Source organism: Cricetulus griseus, chromosome 6, assembly GCF_003668045.3.
Source record: "Cricetulus griseus strain 17A/GY chromosome 6, alternate assembly CriGri-PICRH-1.0, whole genome shotgun sequence".
Classification (NCBI taxonomy): domain Eukaryota; kingdom Metazoa; phylum Chordata; class Mammalia; order Rodentia; family Cricetidae; genus Cricetulus; species Cricetulus griseus.
In genome coordinates, this window is record NC_048599.1 from 106,852,764 (window position 1) to 106,868,087 (window position 15,324).

At 44.8% G+C, this 15,324-nt stretch overlaps 1 protein-coding gene across 1 annotated transcript in view; it reads left to right on the forward strand.

Annotated features, from left to right (window-relative positions):
• The window catches only part of Stk39 (serine/threonine kinase 39), a 269,282-nt gene that overhangs the window by 117,511 nt on the left and 136,447 nt on the right, over window positions 1–15,324 (forward strand). The window lies entirely within an intron of this gene.

Consider the following 15,324-nt stretch of genomic DNA (forward strand, 5'->3'; position numbering starts at 1 on the left):
TTGTTAAGGTTAGCTGTTTCTGTGGGTCTCACCAGTCTGGTTTGGACCCTTTTCTCATCAGTACTCCTCCTCTGCCTAAGAGTGGAGTTGCTGCATCTTGTGGTAGACCAATTCCCATTTTCCTGAAGAATCGCCATACTGATTTCCAAAGTGGCTATTTGAGTTGGCACTCCCACCAGCAGTGGAGGAGTGTTCCTCTTTCTCCACATCCTCTCCAGCATAAACTGTCATTGGTGTTTTTGATATTAGCCATTCTGATAGGTGTAAGATGGTATCTCAGGGTTGTTTTGATTTGCATTTCCCTGATGGCTAAGGATGTTGAACACTTTCTTATGTGTCTTTCAGCCATTTTAGATTCCTCTATTGAGAATTGTCTATTTAGTTCTGTACCCCACTTTTTAATTGGATTATTTGGTGCTTTGGAGACTAGCTTCTTGAGTTCTTTGTATATTTTGGAGATCAGCCCTCTGTCAGATATGGGGTTGATGAACATCTTTTCCCAATCCGTGGGCTGTCTTCTGTCTTGTTGACTGTATCCTTTGCCTTACAGAAGCTGCAGGTGTCTTTCCTAACTTTCTTTCCACTTGGTTTCTTTTGAGACAAGGTCCCTTACTGAACACGAGGTTGACTCTTCTAGACTAGCAGGCCAGTGAGTTCCCTGGGGAGGCACTTGTCATACCCCACTGTGCTTGGATTCTTTTTTTTTTTTTTTTAATGTCTGTGCTGGTGCTTGCAGACACAGGCCCCCAGTCTTTAGTGACTGAACTATTTTCCAACTCCAAATTTGATTGTAAAGGTTGGTTGAATATCTGTGGGATATAATTCATTTCTCATAAAAGACCCATAATCCTTTTCTAGTTTACCTTATGTTCACTAAGTTCCAATTAACTACAGTTTTTACAATTCTAGATTGTAGATTCTTGAAATGGCTTGCAGTTACATATGTATTTACTTACTGTGGATTCTCTACAATTATTATGGATTTTACTATTCTATATATGAATTCTATGGGTTGCAGCCGTTGGTTTGGTTATTTGGTTTTAAAGTTAGTCTCATATATTAGTAATTAAACATTCATGCTCTGCAGATTTAGAAAGGGATGTTTTCTTGCTTGCCTCCCTGTTTTCTGGTGTACCAGAATTGTGTGTATGTGATATAAATGAAACTGACAGGTGAACTTTGGACACTATATCTCATCACACCTTGAACTTCAAGGCTCTGACTTTTCAAAAACCATTCTTCCAAAAATGCAGTTAGCTGGAGCTGTCGAGTAGTTTTAAGCAATTGTTCATTTAGACATGAATGAGCACTCCCCCTCCCCCAGAAGTATCTGACCTTTCGTGGAGTGCAACTGCTTCTGGTTTTATGGGGTTATTGTCGTATTCACATTATAGACGCTCATCTCCAGGCATCTTTCTAGCTGCAGGTCTGAAGGGGGCCTCATAGCAAAGCCAGATCATCCATCTGGTGAAAGAGGGTGTACTGGGATTGGGAAGTGTCTAGCACGTTTGAAGCCTTCTAATGGCAGACACAGAGGGGCCTGGTTATATTCCTTGGGTATAGCTGGAGTCTAGCCCAGGGTCTTTTGATCACATGTCCAGTCTGCCATCCAGAGGTGGAAAAAAAAAATCTGTCATAGCACCGCTGGCTTCGGTAGGAAACATCTGCTAGGGACTGTTTTCTCTGTGCTTTGTTTGTCTTTGCTGCACATCTCACCTGTTCGCCCAGTCTCTGCATGCTGGAGGGATGCATGTCACCTCCTTCCTACAATGTCGACTTCACCTCAAGAGTCTCTTCTTGCTCCCCTACAGCATTGGAACTCTTCCACCCTCCTTTCTTTTCCACTGAATTCTCACCCTTCCCTTCTGGCCCCAAGCTCAAGATTCTCTTGCTTCGGATCGTAGGCATGCAGTGGTCACTGTACATGTCTCCCCCTCTGTTTTTACATTTTTTATAAAATGATTATTTTATGTGTACCAGTGTTCTGCCTGCATGTGTATGCATGCACAGTCTACATACGTGGTGCCCGTGGAGGCCAGAATAGGATGGTAGGTCCCCTGGAACTGAAGTTACAGATGGTGATGAGCCACCATGTGGGTGATGGGAATCGAACCTAGGCCCTCTGAAAGAGCAGCCAGTGCTCTTAACTACTGAGCCATCTGTCTACTCCAGCTTCTTTTGGTTTCCCCCCCTTTAAAAAATGATTTCTTTTATGTTTTGAGATTATAATGTCATTCTTCTTTCCCTTGCCTCCCTCTAAACACTCTGATATACTATCCTTTCTCTCTATCAGATTCATGTACTTTTCATGAATTGTTGTTAAAACATATTTGTACATGTATATAATACATATTCCTAAATATAATCTGCTCAGTCCGCATGATGCTGCTTGTTTTCAAGGCTGACCTTTGGGGAAGAATAGTTCTCCCACGCTCAGCCTTGCTCAGTTGCCTGTAGTTCTTTTTGTACAACAAGGGGTTAAGGCCATGTGGTCCTTCTGCCGTCCACTTTGGCATGTTTATTATTGTCCTTGTTCTAGTAAGACTTGATGGGCGTGGCTTCTGGCATTCCTACATGACACAGTCTCCCGGCAAACTCTCTGGTTCTCTGGCTCTCACAGTCTTTCTTCGTCTTCTCCACATTTCCTGAGCCTTAGGCTTGGGGCTTGTTTTATAGATGTGTTCACTGGGACTGGGCTCCACAGCTTTGCATTTTGATTGGTTGTGGCTTTCTGTAGTGGTCTCTGCGGTGAGGTCTGTACTTATCCGTGGGTGTAAGGACACATGTTTAGAATGTAAGTCCTGTGTTTCTAACTAAGCATTTGTAAATTAGATTTTTAATCTTTCTTCCAATCTCTTGTTCTACATTTCCTTAGACCCCACTTCTAGATTAAATTTTTGATTGTGCTCAAGAGGGCCTTCCAAAATTAAACAAAAACAAGCATGAGGACAGATAACTGAAAAAAAAAGAAAGAAAAGAACTCTTTCTGAAAGGTCAAGGTTCTTAATATTAAATTTCTAACCTTATGGTCGAACCTCCAGCAAAATGAACCCTACTTGACTCCCTAACATAGCACAGGCTTTCCCTATGGATTTCTATCAGTTTGAGAAGATGAAGAGTCTGTTCAGGCTATGACTCTATTTTCGTCCCTTTAAAATATTTTATTACATATCAGTATGCAGTATGTGCCAAATCCCATTGGCTTTTATCTTGGGCAGTAAGCAGCTAGAACTCTGAGAGATGTGAATTTCCAACCGTGTCTTCTCATCTTTCTGCATTATTATTAGTGGATTTTTGTTTTTGTTTTTGACTTATGACAGAATTTTAATATGTAGCCCTGGCTAGCCTTCACCTCACGCCCTTCCTGCCTCTTCTTCCCAAGCATTATGATTACTGGTGTGCACCACTGCATGCAGATGCTGGCTTCTTGATTTTAGGTCTTAATTTCTCATCTATATTTCAAACAATAGCTTTCCATCTCAGAATTCTGCAGAGTAAAAGGAGACCATTAATTTTTTGAGCATCTAGAAATATTATCCTGGCCATTTTGCTTCCTAGAGATGACTGCTCTCCTGTCACTTCAAGTGTACTTGGGCTGTTGTCTGTACCACACCTCTCATCGGAGAGTTGCTGACAGGGGCGTGGGTCAGACCCCATCACAACAGCTCGCTTGCTTTTCATTCATAGCATCTGTCCAGACACATTTGCTGTTCTGCTGACCACGTGTCCTACCCTGTTTTCCCCTTGACCTTAGTTGTTTGTTGTACACATGTTCATGCACACACATACACATGCACACAATTTTCCATGTAAAGCCTTTTTTTTTTTTTTTTTTTTTTGTAACCATTCTGTCTTCTTTTCCTGATGCTTGTTTAGGGATCATCTTGATTTTCACTTGGCTCTGATTTTTCTGTGTTTGACGTGGAAATTCTGTATGGTCCCTGGCTTATAATGAAAGGTAGTGAGGTACTTGACAGGCCTGGACTCTGAGATGCTTCCTATTTACTCAGTTAACGGTGACCTCCAAGAGCCAAGCTAAGCACAGCTATTTGAGTTCTTTTCCACCTCACATTTGACCTTGTTCACGAGCAGCAAAGGTTTCATGCTATCACTGCCTTTCACATTGCTTTCTTGGGACATGTTTCCAGCTACCTTTGTTCCATCACTTACTATGCTGAGTTTGTAAGTGAGTGTTACAGCTCTGGAGATAGAAAGAGACAGTTCTGAGGCTGGGGAGGCAAAGAGACAGCTGTGGAGGCTGGAACTGCAATAGAACAGCCCTGGAGGGAAAGGTATCCTGACTTGTCGGGAAGTCAGGCAATACCTGGAGCTGGGGTGCAGTGGAGGATGGTTTCCCCCACAGGAAGTGGCAATCCTGCTCCTCTCCTAGAGAAAGCCCATTACAGCTGAGCTCTGCTCTGCTCCCCTAAGAGAATGTCCTGGCAGAGCTATCTGCTTCTTCTCTGCTCAGCTTTGGCCCAAGATGTTACTTCTGTTTCACTCTACTAAATGGGGAGCTCCTGCAGAAATATAGCAATCTCCTCTCCTCTTCTGGCTCCCATGAAAAGTTGTTACTAAGGGAACGTCTCAGCAAAGGTTCTTGTCTGCACTGGCAAAAGAAGGTCTTCACTCAAATCACTTTTGAGAAAGAGTTTTATTTGGGAAGGAGGAGTGCAGGAGAATGGCTGCCTCTGCAAGGGTGGTGAAGGGTCAGCAACTGAACAGGCATGGGGGTTTATAAAAGGCTTCTTAGGGACAGATTTTTCCCAGGGAGACAATTTTCTGCTCAGGGATTGGTTAGTTTTCCTGCTCAGGGATTGGTTGGTTTAGTTGGTCAGTGGCAAAGTTGGCTTGTGTTTCAGGGCCAAACTATTTTTTTCACTGGTCCTTTTTAGCTTTTGGGCTCTATTTTCAAGGTTAATGCATATTTCATTTGCTGGCTGTGGTTTGTTGCGATAAATCTTTCCACCAAAAGCTGCCGAGCCCCACCCCCACGTGTGCACTTTATGCCAGCTGCCCGCCCGAGTTAGGGCCCAAATTGATACACAGAAACTTGTATTAGGTTCAAATGCTGCTTGGCCAGTGACTAGGATTCTCATCTGTTAGCTCAGTCTTAATTATCATAAATCTATATATTTTATAAGACTTATCGAGGATGCCTTTTGCTGGTGCCCTCTCTTGCTGGTGGCTCACATCCTGCCGCTCAAGGACGCTAAGGGGAAAAAGGGACCCTTCCTGTTTCTCCTTGCTTAAATATGAGTCTCCTGGCTATGTCACTTCCTGCCTAGATCACCACTTCTCTTCTACATTTCCCAGAATCCTCTTTGACTCCTAGTCCATCTGACTTGCTGTCTCATTGGCCAAACAAGTACTTTATTCAATAATCAGTAAGATGAACATACACAGTACATTCCCCATCACTAGTTCTAGGGAAAAGTGTTTCTTTGCCTCTGGTTTCAGAGTCAGAGTGTGTTTCCTGGGTTCTGAGTTCAGGACTAAAGTGTTTCTTTCACTGGTTCTGGGTTCAGGGTCAGGGTGCTATATTTCAGGCTCAGGGATTGGTTGGTTTCTTTGGCTGGCCCTTTTACCCTACAGGCTTCAGTAGGTGGAGAAGGGCATCGGTGAATCTGTTAGGACTAAACAGAGATACTTAAGGCTGTACACACCAGTTTTATTCCTCAGAACTGGCTGTTGCCTAAGGTTTATGGCCATGATATGAACCCTGATGGACTGCGTTAGCAGCTCATATTTACTAGCTTTCTGAAACCCGCATAAGGCAAGACTGGGCCAGGGGTCTAAGCCACAGGGATCCATAAGTGTCACCTGGTGAGCGGAGAGGGCAGGCTTTGGAATACAGTTTTCAGTTCTTCCTACTGTGGTCTCTGAGTTCTCATGGGAAGTAGGACGCTGAAGGGCTTTTGCTTGCATTTTATTAACCTCACAGTTGGAAGGTTAAAAATGGCAGCAGGTACCTAACCCTGTATGAGAAGGAGAAAAGCAGCTAGGTGTGGTGGTGTGCCTGTTAATCCCAGCACTTGGGAGGCAGAAACAGAGGTAGGTAGATCCTGAGTTTGAGGCCAGCCTGGTCTAAACAGTGAATTAAAGGCTGCCCAGGTGATCCTGTCTCAAAAAGAAAAGAAACCAAAATAAAGAAACAAACAAAAACAATTAAGGACAAAGGATGCCATAGCATTGCCACATTAGGAATTTCTTTTATTGGTCTGCAAGGTGGTTTCTGTATTTTCAGGACCTAAAACAGCATTGGCCCTATTGGAGTCTAGTGAGTGTTTGGGCATCACTAGGTAGAAATACTACGATTCACATTTATTTAATTCTGGATTGCCTTATGTTTTTTCACTTTCTGTTTTGAATTAAAATTAATTAAAATTAATCTTAGAAGTATAGTGTATGACTTTCTGCATAGATTTTGTTCTTCACTTTTTCCTCCGAACAGTTCAGAATACATGACACACAAGGCACCCTTTGCCTACAGCTGCAGGGACAGTCTCCCAGGCCACGACAGTATAGTGATCACAAGCAAGAAGGTAACATTAATCTGTACTTCTCTGGTCTTAATCAGGGTTTGTCAGTTTTGTCTGTTTCCCTACAGGATGGAACCCATAATTCTTCAGCTGACCTGTTTCCTGTAATCTAGTGTTTCTCTTCTATTGTTGTTATACTTTTGAAGAATCCAGGTCAGTTATTCTGTAGCATGCCCCCCATTCTCCTCGATTCAGCTCTCCTGCATCTTTTGACAGCAATCTCAGAAGTGGTGCTGCATTGTGGGTGTGTCATACTGTGTGTACCATCTGATATATCCTCACACAGCATCGCCTCATTCCCACCCTGCTGAGGTTTAATGGTGACCACCTGCTTCAGGTGGCATCTGTCAGCTTCTTCATTGAAAACACAGGTACAATTCTTTCATAGGAGCAACATACTCATTTCCTCTGGGTCATGGCATCTCTTTTTATTTTTTTCCCATGGCACCATTTATGATCTGAGCCATCATGGCTTCACATTCATAGGATGTCAGAGGTGGGAGTTCCTTGTGATTTGTAGTGCACAAGGTACATTTGCATCAGACTAGGCAAGAAGGGCAGCCGGGCTGTTCTCCCTCCATCTTTGCTGGGCATAGGTGTGACGAGAGTGAGCAGCCTGACCTCTTTACACCAACATCACGGACTCTGTGCTGCCTGGGGCTGAGCCATGGCCAGCACAGGATATCTGGCCCCATGCTCAACAGAAGCAGTCCACAAGGACATCGTGTCTGTGACGTGGATGAAGAGGTCACTTGTGGTTGTGGAAGACTGGATGTTCTCTTGTAGGCACACAGCTGCGGTGGGTGATGGAAACGGCTTGTCTAGCTCTGGTTCCCTGGGATGGAGAAAGAGCTCCTGGAAGCACACAGAAGAGTGAAGGAATCACAGTCTTTCTTCTCTGGAACCATGATTTCACTGCTCTTACTTGCCCAGCAGTCTTCATATTTTCTTTTTCTACCCCATAAAAGCCAGAGCTGACATCAGCTACCAGGAGACATGCCATGCGATAGCCAAGATCCTGGGAGTAGGAAGGTGCAGTATGCATGGCGATACTCCTTTGGAACCTTCACATCCTTTTTGTTTGTTTGTTTGTTTTTGTTCTTTTGTCTGTTTCCTTCTTTGTTCCAAACAGTTGTGCATGAAGGAAGGACTGGCAGGTGCTATTATTTCACCTTGCAGACAGCAGCATGACAGGGACCTCCCAAAGTCTAACACGAGTTAGGCGTGAGCTCCATTCTCCTATCTGATTCCATGCTGCTTCTCCCTCCTGAGGAAGAGGAGAAGGACTGGAAAACAACTAAATGGGTTACGTAAAGGGTTGGGGCTGTTACTCATGCTCAGACCCAGCTGTCCAGTGTCAGCACAGGAAGGGTGGAGGCATGTCCATGCCATTTGTGGCCACTGGAGGACGCTGTGCTGTAGGAAGTTAGGGAGTTTGACAGCTTTCTGGTGGGTTTGGGTGAACTGTAGTTGGTAGAATGGCTTGAGCAACCTGAAGGGGAGACAGTGGCTAGTGAGAGTTTGGTAGCACCAACAGTTGTTAAACCACTTTTTTTATTAAAGGACTAATTTAACAATGAGCTTAGTTTCTCATTCATCAGTGGGCAGCGGCATTATCTTCCCGTGTTTATGTATACAGAATTGGGCCGTGTATAGTGCTTCGATTGGGACAAACTTTGCAATAAATGGTTGTTATCATATACTGTGCTTTATTATTTTATAATCACTCTTGTTGTTTTTATCATCACCATTTTATTCCTGTGATGCCATTGTTTCTGTTTTCTGCTTGCCAACGTTGATGGGAGATGCGGTGCAGTCTCTGTCTCCCACTGCTCCCTGTAGTGGACTCTGAGATGCAGACAGATATAGGACAGCCCAGACGGTGGAACTCACCTGTCATCAGGGAATGTGGCTCATGCATCACAGGACTGAAGCCCAAAGGGTAGCAGAGAGTAAAACTGTCAGGTTGTGTTGTGGGCCAGGGCATGGAGTTGGTAGATGAGCTCTAGGGGAGAGGAGTGAGAAACACTGTATTTACCTTGCACTCGTGAGTGCTGGTATAGGCAGTTGGTTCACATTTGTCTCAGTTACTGCACTGTTACAACCATCAGTGAAGTTCTGAGTGTAGCTATTGGATAATAGGGTGAGCTGTGTTAACTTTCTCCCCTCCTGAAGTTTCAGCTATCTTAAGATGTTGGATCCTGGAGAGGTAAGGTGACTTCAGCTTTGTTCCATGTTTACCCAGTAGAGGGCAGCAATGAGTTTTAGAGACACAAAGGGAAGTTTTGGCGTTTTGAAGGCATCTGACTTGTAGAAGGATCAAAGGGGACTGAGGTGGACAGGTTAGGCAGTTGGCTGCTATTTTATTGGGCAGGCAATTAAAGGGATGATGGTCTAAGTACTTTTCCGCTTGTATTTTAAATTAAAAAGCCGTAAATGTGTGTTATGTTTTCTATTAACAAACCAAAGCAATCTAACATGCATTTTACACAACTCACGTCAAAGGCGAAAGTCTTAATTTTGAAAGATAGATTGGAGAGCTTCCAGGATTTAGTGATTAATACAGTTTAGTAGTATCAGGCTATTTCCAGAAAACACATTGGTTTCTAAGACTCTACCTAGTGCTGGCTGGGTGAACAGAGGCAGGAGAGACTCAAAGTGAATGTTAATTAATTCTGGAGGAGAAGTAAACCAAACTGTGTACCAGTTGTCACATGTGCTTTGTGTTGGTACGACAAACATCATAACCAAAAGCAACCTAGGGAGAAAGTGTTTCTTTCAGCCTGTACTTGTCCATCACTGAGGGAAGTCGGGGCAGGAAATGATGCAGAAACCTGAAAGGAACGTGCTTGTTGGCTTTCTCTGGTTCACACTTAGCTGGCTTGGCTTTCTTATGTAGTCCACGTCCACCTACGTTAGGATGGTGCTGCCCATGATGGGCTGGGCCTTCCCAAGTCAGTCATGGGTGAAGAAAGTTTGGCTTAGTTGTAACTACAGGTGAATCTAATCAAGGCAGTTGGTCAGTTGAGGTTTCCTCTTTTCAGGTGACTTTAGGTTGTGTAAAGTTGATAATAAAAGGTAACCAGGATACCTGGATGCATCACCCGGCTCGAGGGTGCTGTCTTGCAGTCTGTGTTTTCAGCTCTCCTCTTAGAAGCAGCTGCATATGTTGGTAATTCACTGAGCAGCCCATGTGCTCGTAGGGAGGACACTGACAGTGAAACATGTTATTTCTCCCTTTTTAGAGATGTAGCTCAGTATTAGGAAGTCTAGAGCTACTGTTTGACTGGAATGGTGTTGTCTGGGACCGGTCTTCTGAGTGTAGGCCCACCAATGCCATGTTTTCATTCACTCTGAATTCTGGAGGTTGTTTAGAACAGACTTCCTTGGGTCGGAACCTTGCTTTTGTCACTAGGGGGCGCTGACAGAACAGTTCATTTCAGGCTGGATAGGAATCTCTTTACTATTGTGTAAAAATCCCTGCTGCTCTAGATTGTGTCCTTTTGTTCTGTGTTTGTGCTGGGTGTGAGTTTGACAGAAGTGAAGGTAGAGGAAACGGCAGGGGGGAAGCATCAATACAGTGAATGAAGTGAGAGAAAGCAAAACAACAGCAACAACAAAACCCTAATTTTTTTGTTGTTGTTGTTAAGTTTTTGGCTACTCCCTGCTTGAACTGGGAGTAGAAAGCATGAAGGATGTGCTGTGGTTTTATGACCCTCACTTGGAGGAAAGTGCTTTTTAGAGTGAGGTGTCTTTTAAAGACACTGGGCTTTACCAAGTATGAGAGGTTTGGAGACCCCTTTTGGAAATTCCGAAACAGCGATAAGAATTCTAAGCTAGAGACACTGCTTTTGAACTATTGAGAGCTGACAGCTTTCCATCATGGAAAAACTAGTTAAGCCTTAGGCAGAATAGGCCATGTTGTACAGCAGTCAGATGCTCGAGGTCTGCATGTTCATAATATATTTGGCACTTCCTGTTTGCCTCCCAAGAACCTTTGCAGATGGCTGCCTTTTCTGGAATAAGCTGCATGTGTGTGCCCAATGAAATGGCCCCCATCCCCGCATCTCCCACCCACATCCCCTGAGCCTCTGGGACTGACTCAGAGTCCGCAGCCTCCCAGCTCCTTGAGATCCTCTCAAACTGTTTCTCTTGAATGTAGCTGTTAAGAACAGAAAGACATTTGACTAGAATTGTAAAAATAAGAAGTTCTTCACAGGCTTCTTGCCAATGATAAAATGCAAAGCTCCTTCTGCTTATAGGATGAGGTCCACAGGCAAGGAGGTCTGGACCATGCAATATTTCCCTTGATCCTCCTTCTCCGATCTGTTTCCACCATCTACAACTCAGCCACTGACAGGCCTGATAGAGTTATGGTTTACTTTTGCACTAGGAGGTGGAAATTCACAAGTGTTTTCCGTGAAGCCACTCTACTGGTCCATCGGTTCAGAAAGCTGCCCTTAAACCAAGTGTTACGCTTAAATGTGCAGTTTCTTTACATGCTCGTATGGTGTGTGGACATTTGCGTGGCAGCCTGTGGTTATATTTGGAAGGTTTGGAAACAGGGCCTAGCTGGAGGAAAAGGAGTAAAGGGCATTGGCTTTTGCAGGTCATAGCGCACCCCAGTTCCAGGCTTAGTTTGATGCTTCCCGGTCTGCAGACCTGTGACAAGTGTTTGCCCTGTGCTCCCACCACCATGGGGCTGCGCAGCCATGCTTTCCTCACCGTCAGGGACCATGTCCCCATTAACTGTGATCCAAAAGTCGTCTCCTCTCCCCTGGAGATGTTTCTCTCAGGTGTTCCTTTATGGGGACAAGAGGATGAGCAGCTCGCTGCACCTGCAGGTCCAGGGTGGCGCTCTCTCACACCTCCTGCTGCCTAGTTGCTCTGCAGGGTTTCATCTGCACTGCTGTGGCGCTTTGAGCCTAATTCTGTTGTTGAACTTGATGTCACACAGAGTTCACATCCTTCTGTTTTGCTATAGTGCCATCCTGTGAGCCCCATGGATAGAACAGTGCCTTGTGGGTCCCTGAGCTCAGTGCTCTGCACTGTCTCTAGGTATTTTGAACTAAAGTTCAGGGAGAAAGATGTCGGTGCAGTGCTCCCTGGAGTAAATGTGAGGGCAGGAGGCGGTTAAACTTTGGTTTAGCCTTTCAGCTCCTGTGGGTTTCCTGTGGATCACAGCTAAGACTTGGATGCGGCTGATTCAAGGTTTAAAATTCTCCATTTTCACTGACTTTTCTGGGAGTCCTAACCCTAAAGTTGGGTGGTTGAGAATTATCATCTCAGCAAGGTGGCCCATGTGGGAGGTTGACATTTAGTCCCTGCCTGGCATATTCTCCATGTCTTCTTCTCACAGGCAGGGTGGGTGTGTTCCTCTGGTACCTCAGCATTGCTCACTTAGTAAGGCGTTGCAAAACTAGGCTGAAATTAGCTTGAGTGCTCCCTAATCTTGTATTCCTTTCTACTTATCCCTTCCTTCACCAAGGGGAAATGATTTCAACTTTCTTCATCTCAAGCTTGGAAATCTTTCAAAGGAGTTTGACCCTTTGGAGATAGGAAAAAGAAAGTCACAGATAGTAAGGAACTGTTGGGCATTGGGGGGGACAGGAAGGAGTCAGTTTGGTGGAGAGAAGTCCAGGTTGTGCCTTCATGCCACTTTCCAGTCTTGTTCCCTAGGTCACAGAGACTGTGCTGAGGTGACTGGAAGCACAGAGCAAGGTTAGGAAAAGAAGAAAGGTCGAGAGCAGGGGCCCCTCTTGTTTGGAGCTAATCAAATGTGATTGGCCTATTAGAGATTCAAGACTAACTTTTTGAAAGGCAGAATTATTTTATGGTTTTAGAAAAGATCTTTGAAATTCAGTCATTTTAAAACAAATTAAAATGGAAGGGATCTAGTTAAGGTTGCTTTGATAACAGACTTTTTTTGAAGCTTGCTCTTTAATTACTGCTGACACACTCAAACGCTGATTTAAAAGTGTCTCAGAACTTCTATTTACTTTCCCAGACTCAAACACAAAGAAAAGAAGCCCCGTGCAGCCTGCTAAGCAGCACAGAGCTGAGCAGCGCTGAGTGCCTTCAGTGCAGCTCATACTTGAAAGGCCACATGAAGCTGCTTGGCTTCTTAACCAGCTTGTTAGCAGATGTGAGGGAACCAGCAAAGCTGTGGGTGAGGAAGCCAGGGCCACCTAAGTGTGGCTTGCAGGTCAAGCTCTTAAGACAAGACTCCAGCTAGTCCTGGCTATGCCACTCACTCCAGGGGTAGCTTCAGTGTCAGCTACCCTAGACCCTTGTATAACACGCAGACTATTGCTTCTCACTGATTTTGAAGCTTAACAGACGGAATCCTCAACCATGTGGCTTCTCTTAAACCTTCCAGCCCCAGTCCTCCATGCCTATTGATCTTTGAGTCTTGTATATTCCTCTACGCCCTCCTGACCAGAAGTGTCTGTCCCCCTGTCCACTGGAGACCTTAAGCACATCCCAAGGAGTCATTTCTCCAAAAAGCAAAACTGGATTCATGATTACTGGTCTGTCACTCCCTATCACATTTTCACTTCAGATGATGGTAGATATTTTGTGTCAAGAGATTTTCATCATCATGTTAATGGCTACATAATATTCCACTGCAAGGACGACTAATTAATTGGTTCTTTTTATCACCGTTCCTGCATTATTGCTGAAATGTTGTGTGTCTGTTAGGATATATTCCAAGGAATGAAATTGTTTTATAAGAAGAGGCCTATAATTATCAGTAAATATGGCCTTACTGGTTCTTAAAATGTTAAGACATTTTGTTTAAATCTAAGTCTGAATCTGGGGTCCTTCATTTGTAAAGTCATACATTAGGCACACAGACTGGCAGACAGACACAGTGCGTTCCACTTTATCACTTAGACAGGCAGACACAGTGTGTACCATCTCGCATGTAGTATTCAGTATCTGGTACTATAGAGGCAGTGATGCTCATGTGGTTTTTTTCGGCTTTCTCCTAGAGCTGCAGTTAGCTATTTTGTAGAGAGAGAGTTCCAAACCTTGGGGCAGTTTTTACAACCTTGAAGCTGTTGGTAGTACAGGAAAGATTCAAGAGTGCCACATCCTAAAGTTCCCAGAAGGTGGGTAGTGAGGGACATTGGGCCATCTTGTTCTGTCATTTTTGGACATGGAATTCGGCTGTGTGTGGGGACCGGTTGAATGAGCAGTGTCATGAGGTATATCTTCCTATTACTCTCTCACTATAATCTCTGTTGCCCAGAACAAACAAAAGATAAAGCAGCTGCAGGCTGTAGAGTGCTGACCAGGCCCCTTCCATCATCCCCTGGCTTAAACCTTACCCATGCTCCTGGCAGTGGTCCACGCTGGCCTTTGTGTCAGGGCATTATGACATCCACAGCCAGCTAACTCTGATGCTATCTGCTTTGGTCACATACTAGTTTCCTGACTCTGAGCACCGTTGGTCTTTAGCTCTTGTGTCTTTTTTTTTTTTTTTTTTTTTCTTCCCCAGACAGGGTTTCTCTGTGTAGACCTGTCAGTCCTGGAACTTACTCTGTCGACCAGGCTGACCTCAAACTGGTAGAGATCCGCCTGCCTCTGCCTCCTGAGCGCTGGGATTAAAGGCATGCGTCACCAACACCCGGCTGTTGATGAATTTTTAAGTTATCATTTTTTCAGTATTAGATATATCTGAAGCATCCCCGTCCCCCACAGTCTTCTGTGATACTGTTTCCATGGCACTCCTACTTTTTCTCTTCACTCCCTCTCCTGTGACTGCTTGCCTGTCCACTGTCTGCCTGTGCCTTCTTCCTCACAGAAAGTGGTTCTGAGACTGACAGCACCTGTAGCCATGACCTGTGACTGGAGAGGCACAGTCACAGACATGCGGGGCATGGCCCATTACAGTTGGGACCTGGAATGCGATGGACACAGGCCTGTGCTTCAAAGGCTCATCCCCAGAGTGACACTATTTGGAGGGTATAGGGCTTTAAGAGGTGGGGCTTAGTGAGGTCCTTTCAGATACCTGAGGGGTGAGGGCTGATGGGTGTGGGACTTTTAAGCAACTTAGTGGCTTTCAGAGGAGGCCTGGTGGGTGTGCCTCTGAGAGGCAATTCTTTGTGGCATTGCTTCAGAGGGACTGGTGGGTGTGTCTTTAAGAGGTGGAGTGGGTTACTTTCAGAGGGGGTCTCTGGTAGGTATACACTATTGAAGATATTAGTAATGACTTTCTGTCTTTGTCTTTGTTCCTCCTTCTGGCTTCCTGGCCATCATGAAGTGACCAGCTTTCCTTGAGGATACCTTTCATGTCATGACTGGCTGTCATGTCACATGCCTGAAGGCAACACGATCAAGGGATTGTGGACAAAAAATACTTCTGAAACCATGACCCAAAATAATCCTTTTCCCCTTATGAGCTGAACATCTTAGTTATATGTCACAGTAACAAAGTGTGACTAACACCACTCCATACTCTCTTAAGTATAAGAAGGCTGGGGGGCCTTCTGCCTTACTTTTGGAGCCGGATGTGCCACATTGCTAAACTCACAGACAACCATGACATCTTGCTGTGTGCTCATGCAGTTGTCCTGCATGCTTACCCAGCTGTAGCTCAAATGCCCCTTTTGTCAGTTACCTGTGTCTCCCTGGTCCCTCTGCCACTCAGGGTTCCCTGAACTCTCTGCATGGTGCTGGGGCACCTGATCCTCATTGTGGGGTTTAGCACCAGTCCTCCTGGCAGCATTCTGTCAGAGCTGTGGCTTCTTTTGGCGTTAACAGCTTCCTCACGGTC